An 18,521-nucleotide genomic window follows, 5' to 3' on the forward strand; every position below is an offset into this window, starting at 1 on the left:
AAGTGTCACTATGTAGTCCAGACTTGTCTTGAACTTATGGTGATCCTCCTGCCTCAGTATCCTAAGTGCTAGCATTACAGGTGTGTGCTACGACACCGGCTGGGACATAACATTTTCAAAGGGTTGTGGCCTGCAGAATTTTCAGTTTTTAAAGCCTGGGTGCTAGTCAGAGTGGGATCCAAGAATGAGTGCATTGAAATAGGTTTGGGAGGAAGTGCAATCAGAAAGAAAGAAGCTACCCATCATCAGGAAAACCAAAAGAGATCTGGAGCTCTCCCTGCACGGCAGCTTGGAGATGCTGGGCTTTGGAGCAGGGAGTGGAGTGGAGACAGAGAAAGGATCCAGGGCACTCTCTTGGAGTCGGAGAAGGAAGACACCCTGGACGGGCGAGCCCCAGGGAAACAGCAGAGGCTCCATCCCGGCAGCTGGTAGAGAGAGGCATCGCTGCCCTCTGTTGCCTGCAGCGGAACTGCAGAGGTGCCCGGGAGCCTAGTGTGCTGGCTCCTTGGGAGCAGGCTTCCTCTGCCAGCTGTGGGGAGCCAGCTCTACAGGGTTGGGAGGGAGTGAACAAGCCAGTGCCTTTGCTCAGTCTTCTTTGTATGACTGAAGCACTAGTGTCTGAGGGTTTGAAAATGAAATCAGTGCATGGCATGTGTTCTTTCTGGGCTGGTTCTTTGAGTTTACTAACATAAGAAGACATATTCTTAGCCGGCTTAATGACGCATGCCTATAATTCCAGCCCCTGGGAGGCTGAGACAGGAGGATCACTGCAAGTTTGAGGTGGGCTATGTAGACAGACACTGACTCAAAAAAAAGGAAAAGAAGAAAAGATACAGTTTAAATTTATTAACGATGAGGACAAAGTTAAAGATGGAAAAATTCTACTAACTTTATTTCCTTCCTGGTTTAGTACATGGTTTATACACCAGGCTTTAACTAGCGTGGCTAGGAAAATGCTGTTATTGATATCTAGTTTTCTCCTTGACCTCATTTATAGGTCTCGGCAATGATTTCTTTTTTATCTGCTATGGATGTGGCAGAGACAGGGCTTGGAAAGTTTAATTTCAAAACTGAAATAACATTTAAAATAATGCCGCTCAGCTACGTGTGTTACTAAATTAAAGATTACTGCAAGAAAGACAACTTCCTTCCGCCAGATCATCAGGAATTGCATTAAACAGCTGCTGCTAAACAGCTGGCAATGAGGAGGACCTCTCTGGTCCACAGAGGCCTGGGCGTCACGCTGAGCCCTCCGGGGATGTGGGACACACTGCGCAGGGCCCGTGCGGCTGGCACGCTGGCGGCCAGACAGCTGGTGTCCTAGTCACTGCGTGTCCAGCTGCATGTGCAGCGAGCCCAAGTGCAGCCAGGCAGGTGACAGTGGCTCTGGGAGCCTGAGAGAGAGACAGAGACAGAGACACAGACACAGACAGAGACAGCAGCAGGGAGCGGCAGTCGCTGGGGTCTCCCCCGGCAGTGGCCTCCTGTCCTATCCCGGTCTGCAAGGACACCTGGTTGCCCACAGGCCACCCTCGTGGCCCCCGTGCAGAGGGTCGGAAGAGGAACTGTGTGTTCAGGGAGAGCAAGCTTCGGGCTGGCTGGAAGCACCACGTTAGGTACGTGGAGTGGGTGCGAGAAATGCTTCTGCCGAGACTCAGGCTCTGTGTTTGGTACTCATGCTGTGGGATGAGAGAGGAGAAGGAGGAGGAGAGAGGAGCGGAGCGAGGCCAGGGCTGAGGTTCTCGGAAGTTGCTCTCGAGCTTGGGCTGAGGTCGTGTTTTCCTTACTCCGCACAATTGAATGAAAATCGAGGCCCCGTCAGAGGAGCGTGAGTGGCCCTTTGTGTCACACGGGCCGGTCTGTCCTGTGTGTGATCACTGCAGACCCTCTGCTCAGGCGCTAGCCGCGCTGCACGTTTACAAGCAAGACGGAGCCCAGGGTTCTCACGGTGTTCACCGCTGCGCGGAAACTCTGCTGTCCTTCTTCCTTTCCCGTCTTCTTTCCTTCCTTTGCTTTCTCTATTTCTTTTTTTCTTTTCTCCTTCCTCCCTTCCTCCTTTCCCTGTGCAAAGGATCGAACCCAGGGCTTCCCACAGAGCTACATTCCCAGTTCTTTTTGTTTTTAATTTTTGGTTTTTGAGACAAGATCTCATTAAGGCCAGTTCCGTTGCCCAGGCTGGCCGTGAGCATGCAATCTTCCTGCCTCAGCCTCCTGAGTAGCTGGGATTGCAGGCATCGGCCGCCACAGCCGGCACACTTCACTTCTCTCCATTTCAGTGCCATTTACTATTAGAGGTACATGTGAACAGCACCACAGCACCACTCTTCCTACAGGCCTCGCTTCGGTTCAGTTGAAAGAGACAGAAGTGAAATGCAGTTGGTAGAATAAGCAGCATCATTTTCCGTGAGGGGCAACTTACTGGATTCTGCTCTGGGTTCCTGAGCATGTGTTCTTTGACTGATACCAGGCACCCTTTTCGTAGATTGATCCTTTCGTGGGCTTGGGGTGGACTCTTGCCATACACCAGTGCATTTCTTTCACTGGGAAGTAAGCAGACCAAGGCCAGAAGAGCAAGATTTTGCCCAAGTGGAACCAGAGTGAGATCTGCAGGAATTTCAGGACCGGTGCTTACAGATTGTTGGATAAAACCCTCCTCTCTGGCCTGGAAGGCAGCGCGGCTGCGGTATCTCATTTGTCCAGTTCCCCTGCATTCCTGGACCAGGGACATCAGGAGAAAGCAGAGAATCTGCCACTCTCTCTGCAGCCTGTGACAACAGAGGACAAAAGACAGAGGATGGCGCTGCGGATTGTGGGAGGACACGTGGACCTGGGTTACCTGGTGCCAGCCAGGCCCCGAGTGAGAAGCCAGAGTGTGGGGTGGCCCTGCAGGGGTCCTTCGTCCCTGGAGGAGGAAACCAGCACAGCCTGCAGCCAGGGCTCAGGACCCTGTGTGCAGCCACCCGGCCGACTGCGACAGAGCACCTCGGGGGACGGCAGGGCAGGGGTGTGGCCGAGAGCTGTGGGAGCTGGAAGGGGATAGGTTTGCACTAGGAATTAAAAAACCACTGTAAAATCTATCAATTCTGTGCAGGCTGTGTGAGGGGTTCTGCGGTGCAGCTTCCCTGCTAAGCTATGCTATACCTGCTGAGCACACCTCAAGGCCTTCTGAATATTTTGAAAGAAAAAGTTAAGGTAGACTGGGATTTTGTTTTGTTTTGTTTTGGTTTGGTTTGGTTTAGTTTTTGTTTCTTTGAGACAGGGTTTTGATACATAGTTCACACTGGACTGGAACTCAGTATGTAGCCCAAGCTGGCCTCAAGCTTGAAGCAGTCCTCCTGCCTCAGCCTCCTGAGTGCTGGGATTATTGGCCTCTCCCACCATGACAGCTTTAGACTGCGATGTTTTACAGATGTCAGTTTTGGCTTTGTCTGCAGGTTAGGAGACTTGATTGGAAATCAGGACAAGAACAGCTGCTGGGCTTCTAGGAGGGGTCTGGAGTGGGCGTCCAGGGGCCTCTTCACCCAGAGCTGCGGACAGACAAGCAGGGCGGGAAGCGCAGTGTCCAGTGACTGCTGTCCCAGGGCTCTGGGGATTTAAATGGTGGCTGGAACTCAGGTTTCTAACCCCATTCCTCAGTATGCAGCATTTAAGGGCACCTGGGATTTCAGAGAAAAACTGGTTATTTTGTATTTTAAGCCCTTCAGAACTTAGGAGCTGTGTAGAAAGGGCTGCACCTGTTTGGCTTTGGCTTTTGTTTTTATTTTGAGACAGGGTCTCCATTGGTAGCCCCAGCTTGCCTTGAACCTGAGATCTGCCTGCCTCCGCCTCCTGGGAGCTGGGGTTACAGGCGGGCACCTCCATGCCCGGAAATTCTTGTTCTATTCTTAGGCAAGAAAATACGCTGTGAAAACTGAGGGGTGTAAGCAGTGAAGTTCTTAAAACCTGGCTTTGGTAACTTCTATGACTGGTAGTGATGGGGTGGCAATTCAGTTCAGGACATAAAACACTATGCACATGCAGTTAATATTTTGCCAATGAGGGCATATTTTGCCTGTAGGAATAGATGTTCTATCAGGTTAGTGCTTCTTCCTTTGGACGAGCCTAGGAGGTCTTCCATCTCTCTAGCCAGGAGAAGTGAGGGGTGGAAGCAGGCAGCTTTTGGCAGCCCAGCCCGGGGTCCCACACTGTGCGGTTGCCTGCAGCTGGCTCGGTTGAGCCTGTACCCGGATTTACCTCTCTGTCCTCATGGTTCATCCAAGAGAGGGAATCATCACCATCGTATCTGCTCTGTATGTTGTTATAATTAAACCAGGCAGAGGAGCTGGGGATATAGCTCAGTGGCACAAGCGCCTGCCTGGCAAGCGCAAGGTCCTGAGTTCGATTCCCAGAACCAAAGCAAAAATATTAAAAAAGGAAATGATGAAACCAGGCCATGGCACGGTAGAAGAAAGCTGGCTTTACTTTATCTCACTGAACTCACTGGAGGTTAAAAGAGACAACGTCAGGCACAGGCACACAGCTGACAGCGCTCGGGACCTAGCAGGTGCTCAACCACTGTTTTCCACATCTCCCGACACAAACTGCAGAGAGATCTGTGTCATCCCTGTACTAAAAAGTAAAAGCTCCAAGTCTGTACATATTTCCTTATGAAGCACAGAGTGCCTCTGATACATATAAGAAAACTAAAATAAGGAGGTGTGCTGGAGCAGCTCTGTAATCGTAGCACTTGGGAGGCTGAGGCAGGAGAACTGCCATGAGTCTGAGGCCAGCCTGGGCTACACAGTGGGACCCTGTCCAGAAAACAAAATGAAGGGAGAGGGAGACCCTGAGCTGAGCAGTCTGACGGCTCAGCCAGAAGTGTCTTGAGGAGTTTCAAGCTCTGTTTGCTTCCCTCACAGAGCAGCTACAAGCTTAGGGAAACAGGGCAGAAACAGAGAGGTTTCCTAGGAGGGAAACAAAGCTCAGACCTGCCCGGAGGCCCGCAGAGGATCTGCACGCCAGCAGGTCCTGGGAAGTCACGTCCAGTGACACCACGAGGGCTGATGCGGCCCTGGTGGCGGGTGGCCAGCAGCATCTCGGGAGGAGCAGATGGGAGACGACACGTCACCTCAGCAGCCAGAAAGGGGCTGTCGGGGTAGCACAGTGTGCGCTGCCAGGAGGGAGGATGGCCCAATGGGCAGTCACCCCCGGAAGCCCTATGTGCGTCTGAGACTCCACGCTCTGAAGGCGGTATGGATTTGGACAGTCTTTGCCTAAAATCTGTACCTTGTTGGCTTTGTTGAACCTTTGCTTTCAGGAGTGTATCAGAGAGAGAGAGAGTGTGTGTGTGTGTGAGAGTGTGTGTGTGTGTGTGTGTGAGTGTGTGTGTGTGTGTGTGTATACACGCAACAGTAGACCACTTCCTGGTTCCCCACCCACCAGAGGCTGACCACTTCCTGGCCCTCTGCTCACCAAGCTTGAGCTCTTTACTGGAATTGTTTAGCCCTTCAAGCCTTCCTCTCAGCACCTCTGCCCCTTGCTTAGACAGAGAGGGGACAGCAGGTCACTGAGCACAGCTGGTTCCAGGGTGCCATGTTGGGGACGTGCGGGTGCTGGATACCCTGGGGCCTGGAGGCAGGAAATTCCACCGTTCAGTGTCCTGGGGACCGCGTCAGAATTGCACCCTCCCTGGAAGTAGCAATGAAGCCTCAATAAAATTAGAGGATTATTAAGATGATCGTGAAATTGAAATGAGCTAAATGAAGTCCCGGGCGGAGCCCCGCCCTCGAATGTTGGAGACTGGTGATACGTGGACAGCTTGCGCATGACGGTGACTACAGCAGTGACAGCAGCGAGGAGGGTGACAAGGAGACGATGACAGTACTGAGGACACCGAGTGGCTAGCAGCCTGCTAAAAATAACTCTTCAAAGCAACCTCGCCAAGATCTATTTTCTGCCTCGCTTTTTGGGGTCCAAGACGACTTCTTTCCAGTGTGCTCTCAGTGGCTGCAGAGCTCTGGCCAGTCCTCAGAATGGCCCGAAGACCCGTCGCATTGTAGTTTTTAATAAAGGACCTTCTATATTCTATGCCTCAGCCGGGTGAGCGATTTTAGTGCTGAGATGTTTATTCCAGGGACCTCGCCAGGATACCAAGAGTCGCTCTGAAATGACGCCTTGTTTCATTTCAGCCACCCCGAGCACACTGTCACCGGTGCCTGTGTTGGGACTTTTGTGCTCTACTCGGTGCCTTTTCTAGCCAGGTGTAGTGGTGCAAGTCTGTAATCCCAGCACGCAGGAGGCTGAGGCAGGAGAATTGCCACCAGCTTGAGGCCAGCCTGAACTACATAGCGAGACCCTGTCTCACAAACCAGAAAAGCAACATCAGTGTCTTAGACAGTCTGAGAAAGGGATAAGGCTTCAAAACCATGACCTTTTGAGCTGCAAAACCACCACCTCTTGGGTTTTAAAGCTCGGTTCTGTGCGAGGATCCTGACCAGCTAGGCTGCTGTGCTCTCTGCCGGCTGCGGACCAGGCCAGGCAGGACTTGGACCTGGGGAGAATTCCTTCTTGAGGCAAATGCCCCAGGCTCCATCCCTGGGAAGAGACCAGAGTCCAGCCCGGGAGCAGAGGTAAGTGGGAAGGCACCTCCAGCTCACAGTCGCTGGAGAGGTGGGGCCCCCTTTTCTCTGCAAAATCCCCCTCAACTATTAAGTTCGAAAAGTTTGTAATTTTCTGGGAGAGTCTGACACCAGAGGGCGACGTGAATACAGCGCTTTAACTCGTTTTTGTGTTAGTCCGTCTATGCGGTGTAAACACAACACACATATTTTGTGTTTATTACCCTTGGTTTTCGTCTTCAGAATATTTTTAGTAACTGTGTCTCTCCCGCCTTTGTGCTTCGGTAAGGAGTGGAAAGGTTAAGAACCTGGTTGCTCATCTAGAGGTATTTATTGAGCACCTACTACATGTGCAGTGTTCTATTAAAGATTTGGAGGGAGTCAGCACAAGAGGACTCATCACAAGACATTTATGCCCCACCTGCTGTGTACAAGGCACTCCGAGAGATGTTAGGGACCTTTAAGTGGATTGGGATGGGTAAGGTGCAACATGCCTGAAATACTAATACCAGCTGCTCTGGAGGCTGAGGCAGGAGGATTGCAAGTTCAAGCCTGGGCAAATTAGTGAGCTGCTGTCTCAAAATAAAATAGTTCTTTACAAAAATGAACTGAAACATTCCTATCCTCAAGGAGTGTTCAGTCCATGGGGGGAAATGGGGTCCCACACTTTGCTTCTCTCATTAACTATCCTTACCACAAACACTTCCCGGCTCCTCCTTCCCCATCTTGGGCAGCCCTGGCCCTGTCCTCCTCGAAGGCTGTCCTCAGTTTTGTAAGACATGGCCCGTCCCTGAAGAGCAGGGTGTGGGGGTTACTATACGATGCTGAGACCCACTGTGGCAAAACCCTGGCAATAGGACTGCATTCAGTAGACTCTGGCACGGTGGAGACTTCCTTCTGTTCTGACCCGACTACAGTGTCTCACTTTGTAGCCCAGGCTGGCCTTGAACTAACTGGTGGCGATCCTCCTGCCTCAGCCTCCCAAGTGCTGGGATGACAGGCGTGTACCACCACACTTGGCCACGAGGAGATTATTACACCAGGCTGTCAGCAGCAGACTTGTGAGAAGCAGAAACACACTAGGGAGGAGGGTTTGGATGAGTCTGTGAACAGCTTCGTGTCTGGGGTTATGAAAATCTGGATTTGGTTCTGTGGTGGTGAAAATGGCGGGCTGGTGTTCCCAAGCTGCCCACAGCTACGTTAGGAAGAAGGAAATTGGAAGAAGAGACTGCTCGTGATGAGACGTGGCGGTTGGAACTTCAAGAATAAAGAGGGGGGAAAACAGCGACAACTCAGGATCCGAGTCACTGGGGCCTGGAAGGCGACAGCACACGCCGGGCCTGGGTGCAGACGCGGCCTGTGAGCCAGAGGCCCGCGCGTCTTTCTCAGCAGATGGACAGCGCTGAGCTTTCTCAAAACATTTTGGGTCCTGGGACTGAACCCTTTGCGCTGAGCGACACCCTCAGCCCTTTGCTATTTATTCTCCTTGGAGACAGGGTGTTACAGCTGCATCTAGATGTCGCCAAAGTCTCATAGGGTCACAGGCGGGGCTTTCTTGGAGGGCGCTGGGTCTAGAGTGTGTGACGCTGGGATGGATTCATGGTGGGATCCTAGGATCAAGGGCAGCGGGATTAAGCGTGTGAGTGCTGCCCGTCCCAAGTAGCCTGGATAAGATATGAGGGACAGAAGGAGCTGTGGTCGACCCTGTTGCTTTGCTACCTTCTGCCCACCATGAGCTGCTTCTCCTCTGCGACACCACCCTGTCTTGGAGCCAGCCGATTACGGCCTGAAACCTCTACAGACTGAGCTAAATAGACCTTTCCTGCTTTAACTTCGGGTGTCGGCTATTTCGTCTCAGCAATGCGAAAAACAGCTGAGACACAGTGTCTCGCTAAGTCAATAAATTGCCCAAACTGGGCTCAAATTTAGACTCCTCCTGCTTCAGCCTCCCTGAGTGCTAGGAGCACAGGTGTGCCCCCAGGGCGCCCACTTCACAGTTCTGTGTTTATGGCCAGCGCTCTCCTGTTACATTGGATCTGTCCCCATGGGGGCCGGCTTGAAAGAAGAGAGAAGGCAACACAGGCTGGCAACAGCCATAACTCAGAGCCGCTTTTATTTGAGAATCCATGTCTTTGCATGATTTAAAATCTTCAGCTGAGAGTTAACACTTTGACTTTTGCCCAATGACACAGTTAAATTCAGGAGTTGGGAAAGCCAAAGTGTGTGAGTTCTAAGCCCCTTGAGTATACGCAACGTTCAGTACTCATGTGTATATACCCAGGGCTTGTGGCTCAGGCCTGCAATCTGAGCACTCTGGGAGGCTGAGACAGGAGGATTTCAAATTCAAGGCCAGCTTGCACAAACTCGGTTCTTTACTGAGACGCTGTCTCAAAATAAAGGGCTGTGGATGCGGCTCAGTGCAGAGGGCCCGGGTTCAATCCCCACCGCCCCCAAGTATAAGGAGACCCCACCTGCAAATAATCTCAGGCATGGAGGACTCTGACAGGCAAAATCCTGGACCCTTCGGGTTCTTGATGATTTCTGAGTTGTACTGTGAGCTCTGTAGAAAGCCGGATCTCTCCACAGGCACCAAAGGTAGGGGTACTGCCTCCTCTCCCTCTCCTCTCTCTCCTCTTCTCTTTCTCCTTCTTTTCTAAGGGTTAAACATGTTCCTTTGCAGGGCTTAGAACTCTCTGTAGTTCAAAAGTGAAAGGAAACCCAGGCGTGGACTCACTCAGAAGGCTGAGGCAGGAGGATCGCTTCCTGTTTGAGGCCAGCCTGGGCTACATAGTGAGACCCTGTCTCAAATAAAATGAAATAAAATATGCGTCTGTGCCACAGCTGCTTTTACTTTCACCCTGTAAGCCAGCCACTAGGAAGAGACAGCTTTTCTTTGTGCCGATTCGACCCCGGGCCTTGCTTCGCGTTGAACTGTGTCTCTACACCCCGCACGGCTTTCACAGTTATCATCTGTTGTTTGGGGACAAAGCCTCACTAGATTGCTAAATTGCCCAGGCTGCACTCCAACTTGCGATCCTGTTTCAGCCTGACAGGGTGCTGGGACTACAGGCCTGCACCGCACCTGGCGGTTCTTGGGCATTTTTGTTGCTGCTGTTCTGTTGTGTTCCTGGCATTTTAAACCTCATTCTCAAAATCACGTGTGGTGGCACATGCCTGACATTCCTGCGCCCAGGAGGCTGAGGCAGGAGGAATCTTACACAAATCAAGACTCGCCTGGGCTACATAGTGAGACCTTGCCTCAAAAGAACAAAAACAAAAACAAACCCTCACTGTCCTCAGGGGCCCGAGGTGGGGGTTCACAATGCAGGCGGCTAGCCTGGTCCCCGACCTCAGTCCGCGGAGCCTGGGGTTCCCTGGCACCTAAATTAGGTAGCAGACTTTGGAAAGAGTTTTGTGGTGAGACTGCGTCCCACGCAGCGTGCCATGCTCCTGTACGCGGGGAGCGCGGGCTGGAACACGCATCCGGGTCCTCTGGGGGACGGGGACTCCCGCTCCAGGTGTCAGGGGCGGCGTCTGGAGTTAGGGTTCCTGGGCAAGGCGAGCGTCTCTTAGAGAATGACAGGCGTCAGCTCTGTGCCAGGGCTACAGGAATATAAAAGGATTGTTTTATTTTTGTTTTTTTGTCTTTTTTTTTTTTTTTTGTACCGGGAATCAAACTCAGGACCTTGTGCTTGCCAGGCAGGCTTTTGTGCTGCTGAACTACACCCCCGGCCCTTTTTGTCTTTTTGAGACAGGGTTTTGCTATGCAGTTCAGGCTGGCCCTGAATTCACTTTGTAGCCTGGGCTGGTCTCAAACTCAAAGTGATCCTCCTGCCTCAGCCTCCCAAGTGCTGGGATGACAGAAGTGCCCACCATGCCCGGGGCTGATTTAATATCTGAGACGGATTGGTGAGGTTTCTGCAGGTTGCAAATCGTCTGCTTGGGCTGCAGGTAAGTGTAATCTTTCCTTCCATGCGCGTAGGTTTGCGTTCCGCACACGTCAACACAAGTCGGTGAGGTAAGTAGACCCGGCTGTTTTTAACCGTCTGTCACCTTTCGTCAGTGCTGAACGCGGGGCGAAACCAAGACGGAGGAGTCCAGTCTGTGCCCGCTGTCTGGCGCCCGGTTCCGCCCAGGCCATCGAGGGCCGCGAGGGGCTTCTACCCCGATATCGGAGGATATGCATCACTTCGCAGGCTGGGGCCAGGCCTGGGGTTTGGGATCTCTCAAAGGCTGAGGCACTGGGTTGCATTTAGTCCCCTTAGCAACAGAGCGGGCTTGGAGTCCCAACAATATTAAGAAATCGGAAGTCAGAGGCCGGAGGTGGTGCCGCATGTCCATGATCCCAGCACTCAGAGGAGGCTGAGGCAGGAGGGTGGCTGTGAGCTCCAGGCTTGCCTGGGCTGCATAGCGAGACCCTGACTCAAAAAAAAGAAAAAAAAATGAGAAATCAGGAAACACAGCCTTGAAAGAGTCTCCTCCCCGGGCTCCGCCGTCCGTGGGGTCAAAGTAAGAGTGAAACAGTCCTGGCCCTGCCGGTCACCATCTAGAAGTGCTCGTGATTTTGAGGGTTTTTTTTTTTTAAAGAAAAAAACGTTTTACTTCAGATTTTGAAAACTGTACAGTACAGGGGAGCAGATGAGCACAGGCTAAGGAACAAGCAGTCAGAACCACTCTCCGTGGGGTCAGCAGGGTATGTGCGTCCTTACTCCATTCCTTGCACGTGGTAATCTCCGGCCTCTGGGTGCTGAACGTGAAGTTCACAAAGCTGGGGGCGGGGAGGAATGGAGTGCGAGGTCTGAGCCCCGCTCAGCTTTGATTTATTTATTTTTGCTGTTGGGGCTGGAACCCAGGGCCTTCACACTGAGCTACATCCCCAGCCCTTGTTATTTTATTTCATTTCTTTTTTGATTTTGAGACAGGGTCTTGTTAAATTACTAAATCGATCAGGCTGGATGGCTTTACTTTTGTTTGTTTTTGAGACAGGATCTCACAGTGTAGCCCAGGCTGACCTCGGATTTTCCTGCCTCAGCCTCCTGAGTGCTAGGATTACAGGCATGCACTACCACACCTGGCATATTCATTTTAAGTGGAAAGTGTTCTAAATAGCTGAACTTTCTACCTGGCTTTATTTTAAAAATATTAACTTTTAAAAATCTCCCTGGTTGAACTTCACCTCTTTGTTTAGAATTCTAATTTATCCAAGGGTGAATTAAGTTTTTTCCCTCTCACTAATGCAAACTGTCTTTGATTTATTTCCTTTTTTAATTTGAGTGGTGGCTGCACTGTGTGTGTGTGTGTTGGGGGGGAGTTAATTTGCTTTTCTGCCACACAGACTGAAGGGAGGGAGACAGAGCTCTGCTTGAGCGAGGGGCATGGTGGCACACATCAGTAATCCCAGCACTCGGGAGGCTGAGGCAGGAGGGTCCTCACAAATTCAAGGACACCCTGAGTTATGTAGGGAGTTCAAGGCCAGTCTGAACTACACGAAAGCAAACAAATCAGTGAAGGGTATGATAGGCAAGATGTGCATATAAAAGACCACGGATTACCGGGAGAGCAGAGAGATATGTATCTCAGCCCTCTTATCTACACTTGTGATGCATTATCTCTAGGATTCACCCTTATTTATCTGGGCCCTTCCTGGGCGGGACCTTTGTCGTCCGCAGGCGCAGACCTGGGTCCAAGCTGGGAGTGCCCTGGGAGGTTGTGAGCTGACCCTCCTGGCGGTGAGCGGCCCGCAGGAGAGGGTTCTGCCTCTTCCCAGACTGCTTAGGTGTGGCTTGGGCCTGCTCTTCTGTGTGGGAGGCTCATGCTGGACCCCTGACCCTGACCCTGACCCCGCTTGGGGCCCCTGCCAGGCAGCACGTTGTTCCCTGATAGCGGCATTCAGTGCCACTGGAGCCCTGGGGAGAAGCAGAGTTCTAGGCTGTGCACCCAGGTGGTGAGCGTGCTGGGTCCTGGAGATGGAGCAGCTTGGGGCTGGGGCCGGGGCTGGGGCTGGGGCCGAGGGCGGTACAGGAGGACCTCTGAAGAGGCAAAGAAGGCCTCTGAGCAGCTGCTTCCTCCTTCCTTCCCAGAAGCAACTGGGTTCCTTGCTGAGCCCTTTTTCCGTACTAGAGATTGAACCCAGAGCCTTTTCACTGCTACACGCCCAGCGGTTTTTTATTTTTCATTTTGAGACAGGATCTCACTAAGCTGCGAAATTGTCCAGGATGGGCCTGAACTTGCAAACTTGAGATCCTTCTGCCTCATCCTCTGACGGTAGCAGACTAGCTTTGGGTTTTCCCTGGAGTGTCCTTGCAGTCATTTTCTTCTGCCTTCGGTCCCTTGAATTCCTCATCAGGCGTGGAGTCCAGCTGAACTAAAATGGCATTCTTTTCCATCTCTCCCTTGGATTAGCGACTAAAAAATAATAGAGCTGCGTTTATGATACTGATGGTACTGATCGACTCTTGTCCACACTGTGCACTGCTGTGGGCATGAAGAGGGTCTGCCATATCCCCAGTTCCTATTTTAATATTATTTTATTTTAGGACAGGTTCTTACTAAGTTGCTGGATTGTCCAGGCTGGGCAGGGTCCTCCTGCCTCAGCCTCCCAGAGTGCTACAATTACAGACGTGACCACCACACCTGGCCAGCAGTGTGTCAGTTCTAATGTTAAAAGAAAAAGGGGGTAGCAACCTCTTTAAGCCTGTTTATGTGGATACCAGATGTTAACATCGTGCCCCCTTTTCTTTTTTCAACTAGTTCTTTGAAAATGGGGGCAAAGGGTAAATGTCAAAAGAGAGCTACAATTGTACTGAATGTTCTTATGCATCAAGAAAAAATACTTTGCGCCTCTTTGCTGTCTCATGAGTACGTACATACACACATATAGCTATCCACGGCACCTGTGTGCACACGCGCCGGTTGCTCACGTCTGCCAGGTGCCGGGGGTTGGGTGACTGTCCTGGCGGTGCCGGCTCTGAGATCCGAGGTCCATCCCCGACCTCCTCGGGCTCTCTCTTCCCGCCTCTCGGAGTCCCTACCCTTTATTTTGGACAGCGCTGTCACACACACACGATTGAGTCAACCGCTTATGGCTTTTAAAAGTAGGGATTTTGTCCTCTGTTCGGTTTATTGTTTATCGTAATCATCTTTCAAGTGAAAAGGCTAATTTACTCTTTCTATAGGACTATTTGCAGCTTGATTATCATAATATGATAGCTGCCTGGAAAGGTCTAAAACGGGACATTGACCTTGGATGTTTTCTGCATTTAGCTCGTGGTGCTTAACATTCAGGAAAAAGAGTATAACTGCACCTCATTTATTAATGCGCAATGTCCCAGTGCTCTGGAAATCCCTGCCGCGCAGCCTCAGAAGGCCGCGGGCACCAGGAGATGCCTCTGTGTTTCACCAGGGCGACGACATGGGAAATGCCACACAGCTGGCGCTGGTTCCTGTCCGGGCCACTGTAGTTTATAATTTAATTTTTCCTGACAGTGTATCATGTATATTATTAGCTTCACCAAATGCAAGTGAAATAATCCTGAATTAATTGAACAGCATCCACACTGTCTGTATTAGTTTCTGTCTCACTCCGACTCTGTGTTTTTTCTTTTTTTGGTATAATTCCCACTCTTCTCGCCGCCCTAGGGTCAGAGTTCGGTGTGTCCTGGGGTTGGGACAGTTGCTCCCCAGGGGAAGGGCACTTTTTTATGTAGACTGCATGATTTGGGAAGGGGGTAGATTTATAGGACGAGATGGTTGTCAGAGGCAAGGATTTTATTAGTGCTCCATGGAAGCGATCACTTTCAGCAGAAATGATTGCTTCTTGCCAATCGAGACAATAATTTAAATATCAAAGCCCGTGCCCTAGAAACGAGAGGCAACAGAGAATGAGGATGATGAATTGACAGCCGTGCGGTGGTAGCGGAAAATATCATCCCGACTACGAAGGTGTGTGCCTCAGTCTGTCACAGCCCCGTGGAAATCCCAGCCTTCAGTGGGCACAGCCAGAGGCCATAAATGTGGCCCTGCCCAAGGTCATTCAGCTCACAGGTCACAGCGGGTGGCAGGGAGACCACCTCTAGGCTTCCTTGATTGTTATTTAGGATTCTTCTCCCAGAAATGTTCTTGTGGCTTTTCTTTTGGATTTAATGATCATTTGTGGCTGGGCGTGGTGGCATGCCCCTGTAATCCTACCACTGGGAGGCTGAAGCAGGAGGATCTCCACAAGTTAGAGGCCAGTTTATCTACATAGTGAGTTCAAGGCCAGCCTGAACTATGTAAGGAGATTCCCCACCACACACACCCGCCCCGACTTAAAACAATAACAAAAAGAACAGAAACAAGTTTGTAATTGTCTCCGGTTGCTTTTTTGTAGTATGCGATATTACACCACACATACATTATATGGCAGAGACAGCAGGGAAAGTGGCTGAGACATGACACAGCTTTTCAAATGTTTATAATCTTGAGGAAGAATCTATAAAGGTAGATTAAAAGGCAATTTGGAAATCGAAGTCTATGATGCCTTGTTTAGTTTTAAATATTTAACAAGTGACGCATGTGCAGTGTAACCTGAAGATCTGCTTTCACAGTGACAATGATGGATTTTAAATATTTCAGTGTAGACTCATCCTGTTAATTTTCAGAAAAGGCTGAAGAGGGCTAAAAATAGCTCTTACTATGCAAGAATAGCAAGACCGTGTTTCTCATCACCTTTTGCCAGCAGAACTCAGTGTCAGGGTATTTTGGGAAATGATTCTGAGAGCGGGTGTGATTGCGGGTGTGTACAACTCCTAGGAATCTACCTCTGTCTACCTCCCGGCTCCGCGGCTGGGGCCTCTGTGCCTTTTCCCGTGGAAACGAAGTGGATTTGTCCGGCCATCTGTGAGCAGCTTGTGGAAGGGAGAAGATGTGCAGCCCTGTGTAGGGTGAGAGCCATGCGTAGTAAATTGCTGTTAACTAATTTATTTATCTGCTCTGTGAAACAGTTGGGAGAGTCCTTCCGTGCGGTCCAGTTTTCCTGATTTGGGTAGACTCCTTGTGGTAAGATTGTGAAGTGTACGCGTGGACTGATTAACAGTGTGTGCTGGGCTGGGCTGTTTATTTTATTCTTCCCTCATTCTTTGTAGCCGGGGCACTCAAGGTTTAAACTCCTGTTATCCACGGTGTGTTTACTTCCCGTGGCGGTGGTTCCTCTTTCAAGGTGAGGAAGGCTCTTGAGATGGCCGAAGCTGAGTTTACCAAACCCCCGAGGAGCTGTCTCAACAGTGTAGTGCAGCGGGTGTTGTCTGAAATTTTACACTGGTTCAGCTGGATTCGAGACAGTAAATGGAACGGTGGGTCTTTGGCTTGGGCAGGTGACCTCTGACCTTTGACCCCACGGGGACACAGCCAGTGTGGACACCCAGTGCACCCATCCTTCCCAGAGCAGCCAGCCCGGGGGCGCTGGAGCGCTCAGGGATGAAACGCAGCTGGGAAGAGACAGAGGTGACACGCGCGCGTTTGTGCTTGTGCGTGTGTCTCTGGGACACACAATCCAGACGTTTCCGAAGAAGTCAGAGAGCTCCTAACGAGGGCAGAGAAATACCCACAGGGCAGAAAATTCTGGGAAATGCAACATCACTTCTGGGCAGTGTGGTGACTTAGGATCCAGCGGTAAATAAGGCCTGTAAATCTTGTCGCTAAAAAGCCAATTCCAAGATGGCACAGGCAGGTGCTGAGCAGGACCCAGGAACTCAGAGAAACCAAGCAGCGCGGGCTACGCTCACCCAGGGCAGCAAGATGCGCGGTGGACTCTCAGTAATTTTTATTTTTTAAGAAGATGTGTTCCTGGACAAAACTAAGACGGAAAAATTTGGGGGGTATATCTTTAAAAAATATGTACGATCCACTGTATGTATTACTTGGAGAATTTTTGTTTATTCAGAAATCGAAGTCCTAATCATGTGAACCAAAGATATTTTCTTTCTTTCTAATGCAGCATTAGCTTCCATATTTCTCTGATTGTATTTCAGAAAAAAAATCAGGTTTCCTTTTCAAATGCCTTTTATTTTTTTAATTATAAACTGATCGTGTCTCCTTTTATTTATTTTTTTGGTACCGGGAATCGAACTCAGGACCTTGAGCTTGCCAGACAGGTGCTTGTACCACTGAGCTGTATCCCCCCAACATGTCTCATTTTAGATTGAATAGACAAATCTTTTTTTTTTTTTTCTTTTTTGGCTGTCTGCAGAAAGCTTGGATTTTCAACTTCTCAGAGCTCTTTTAATTCACTGCTCACCACCAAATTTACATCTCAATTGCCGAGTTCACATTTAACAATATAGACAGCGCAATGCTGCTGGTAATTATGCTTTTCCTACCTGCTTTTGTACACTGTATTCTCAAGCTCAGATTTTTGCTCTGTGAGTTCTGATCTAGAAACTTACGTGCATGTAGATCACAAATAAAAGGGACCAGGCCCACAGCTTAGATTTAGCTAAATGCAGGGGCAAGGAAATTGGCTTTTTTTTCCCTGTGTAGGGGGTGGGGGAACCAAATCATGGCTGTCATTTTTATACTCTGAATTCTGATGTGGCTGTTCTATCTTAGGGTTTTGTTTTTTAAAGACCTAGAGAATCTGAGGGGGTTGATTGAGGGAACGAGCTGAGTTAGTTCTGATTTAGTGAATTTAATACCCTGAATATCGGAACTGACTTGTTTTGACCTGAAAGATTACACTGTTTCTGCTATGTAAGACTTAACATGCAAAAGGCCGGTGACGGCAGAGCTGGATTCCACCAGGACTGTGAGCTGCGCTCTCCCTAGCTAGCAGTTATCTCTCTGCCGTAAATAGCTGCCATCTACTCCCATGTACATTTGCTAGTATAAAAAACTCTATCATTTAAAATAGCAGCTAAGCACAACTGTGTTAAAACACTATGCGCTATTACAAGGGGAGGAACACTTTTCCTCTTATATTCTTTTTTTTTCTTTTTTAGCATTTCTGATTGAGAATTCCTAGTTTTGTAATGACTGTCTGTTTTTAACTAGTTCCGATAGCGAGCAGGCTGTTTATCCCCGGCTTCCGGGCTGACTTCTACAGCACGCAGCGCAAACTGTACAGAAACAGACCCTTACCCTGCGTTTTACTGGAAAGCTGACGGGTTAGGGTACAATCATAAATCAGTGTGCGTCTCCTAGTGCAGAGGGAGTCTGTCCTGAAATGAGTATCTAATGAAAATCACTTCTAGTGCGCTGTTCAGTAACGCGCTTCCTCCAAAATCCATGGTCTGTGTTCTGTCAAAATGCACGGAGAGAAATTCAGTGCCCCAGTCACCCCGGCTTTCCGCCTCCCTCCCCCAAACTGGAAAAGCCAATTCGCCCCGCACCTTCGCTCTGAAAGGCCACGCACTGCACTGCGTTTAGAGACGCGCGAGCAGGGATGGAAGCGCTTGCACAGCCTGCGCGGGCATTCTTCCCGGTGGCGGCGCACGGTTCCTCTCGGGTACTTGTGTTAAACTGCGTCCGCGTCTCAGAGAGGAGGGCCAGGTGCCCACGGTCCAGGCGTTCAGAAGACAGCTCTTAGTTCTAAATAATGCCCGTTGTGCATCAGGACAGCAGGAAAAAGCAGAGAGAGAGAGAAAGAGAGACAGAAGGACGGACAGACAGCGCGAGCAGCCGCCGCGTGGAGCGGAGCAGAGGCCACGCAGGACCCACTCGGCGCGGCTGCCCGCAGCGGCCGGGCGCCCCCGCCCAGGGCAGAGCGGGTCTGAGCGGCGCGCCCGGCAGCGCCCCCAGTGCGCGGGGACTTAAGTTAGTTAGGCTGCTTGTGTAGCGCCCCAGAAAAAAAGGGGATCAGGCGCAATCGGCACGGCGCGCCGGCCCGCACGCCCACTTGCACGCCCGCTCGCCTGCTTGCACGCCCGCTCGCACGCCCACCTGCACGCACGC

General features: G+C 50.6%; 1 protein-coding gene across 6 annotated transcripts in view; it reads left to right on the plus strand.

Annotated features, from left to right (window-relative positions):
- Esrrg (estrogen-related receptor gamma) overlaps positions 1 to 18,521 on the plus strand; it is a 524,413-nt gene that overhangs the window by 294,435 nt on the left and 211,457 nt on the right. The window contains exon 1 of one of the 6 annotated variants that reach the window (XM_013519901.1): positions 6,583 to 6,608. The exons of 4 other annotated variants lie outside the window; for them this stretch is intronic. The gene's annotated coding sequence lies outside the window, so the exon portion shown is untranslated. Of the gene's footprint in view, positions 1 to 6,582; positions 6,609 to 15,497; positions 15,518 to 18,521 lie in introns of those variants that run through there. One more of the 6 variants, XM_013519919.1, reaches the window with a different exon arrangement.

This window comes from Chinchilla lanigera, unplaced genomic scaffold (genome assembly GCF_000276665.1).
Source record: "Chinchilla lanigera isolate Chin_1 unplaced genomic scaffold, ChiLan1.0 scaffold00005, whole genome shotgun sequence".
In the NCBI taxonomy this organism is placed as follows: Eukaryota; Metazoa; Chordata; class Mammalia; order Rodentia; family Chinchillidae; genus Chinchilla; species Chinchilla lanigera.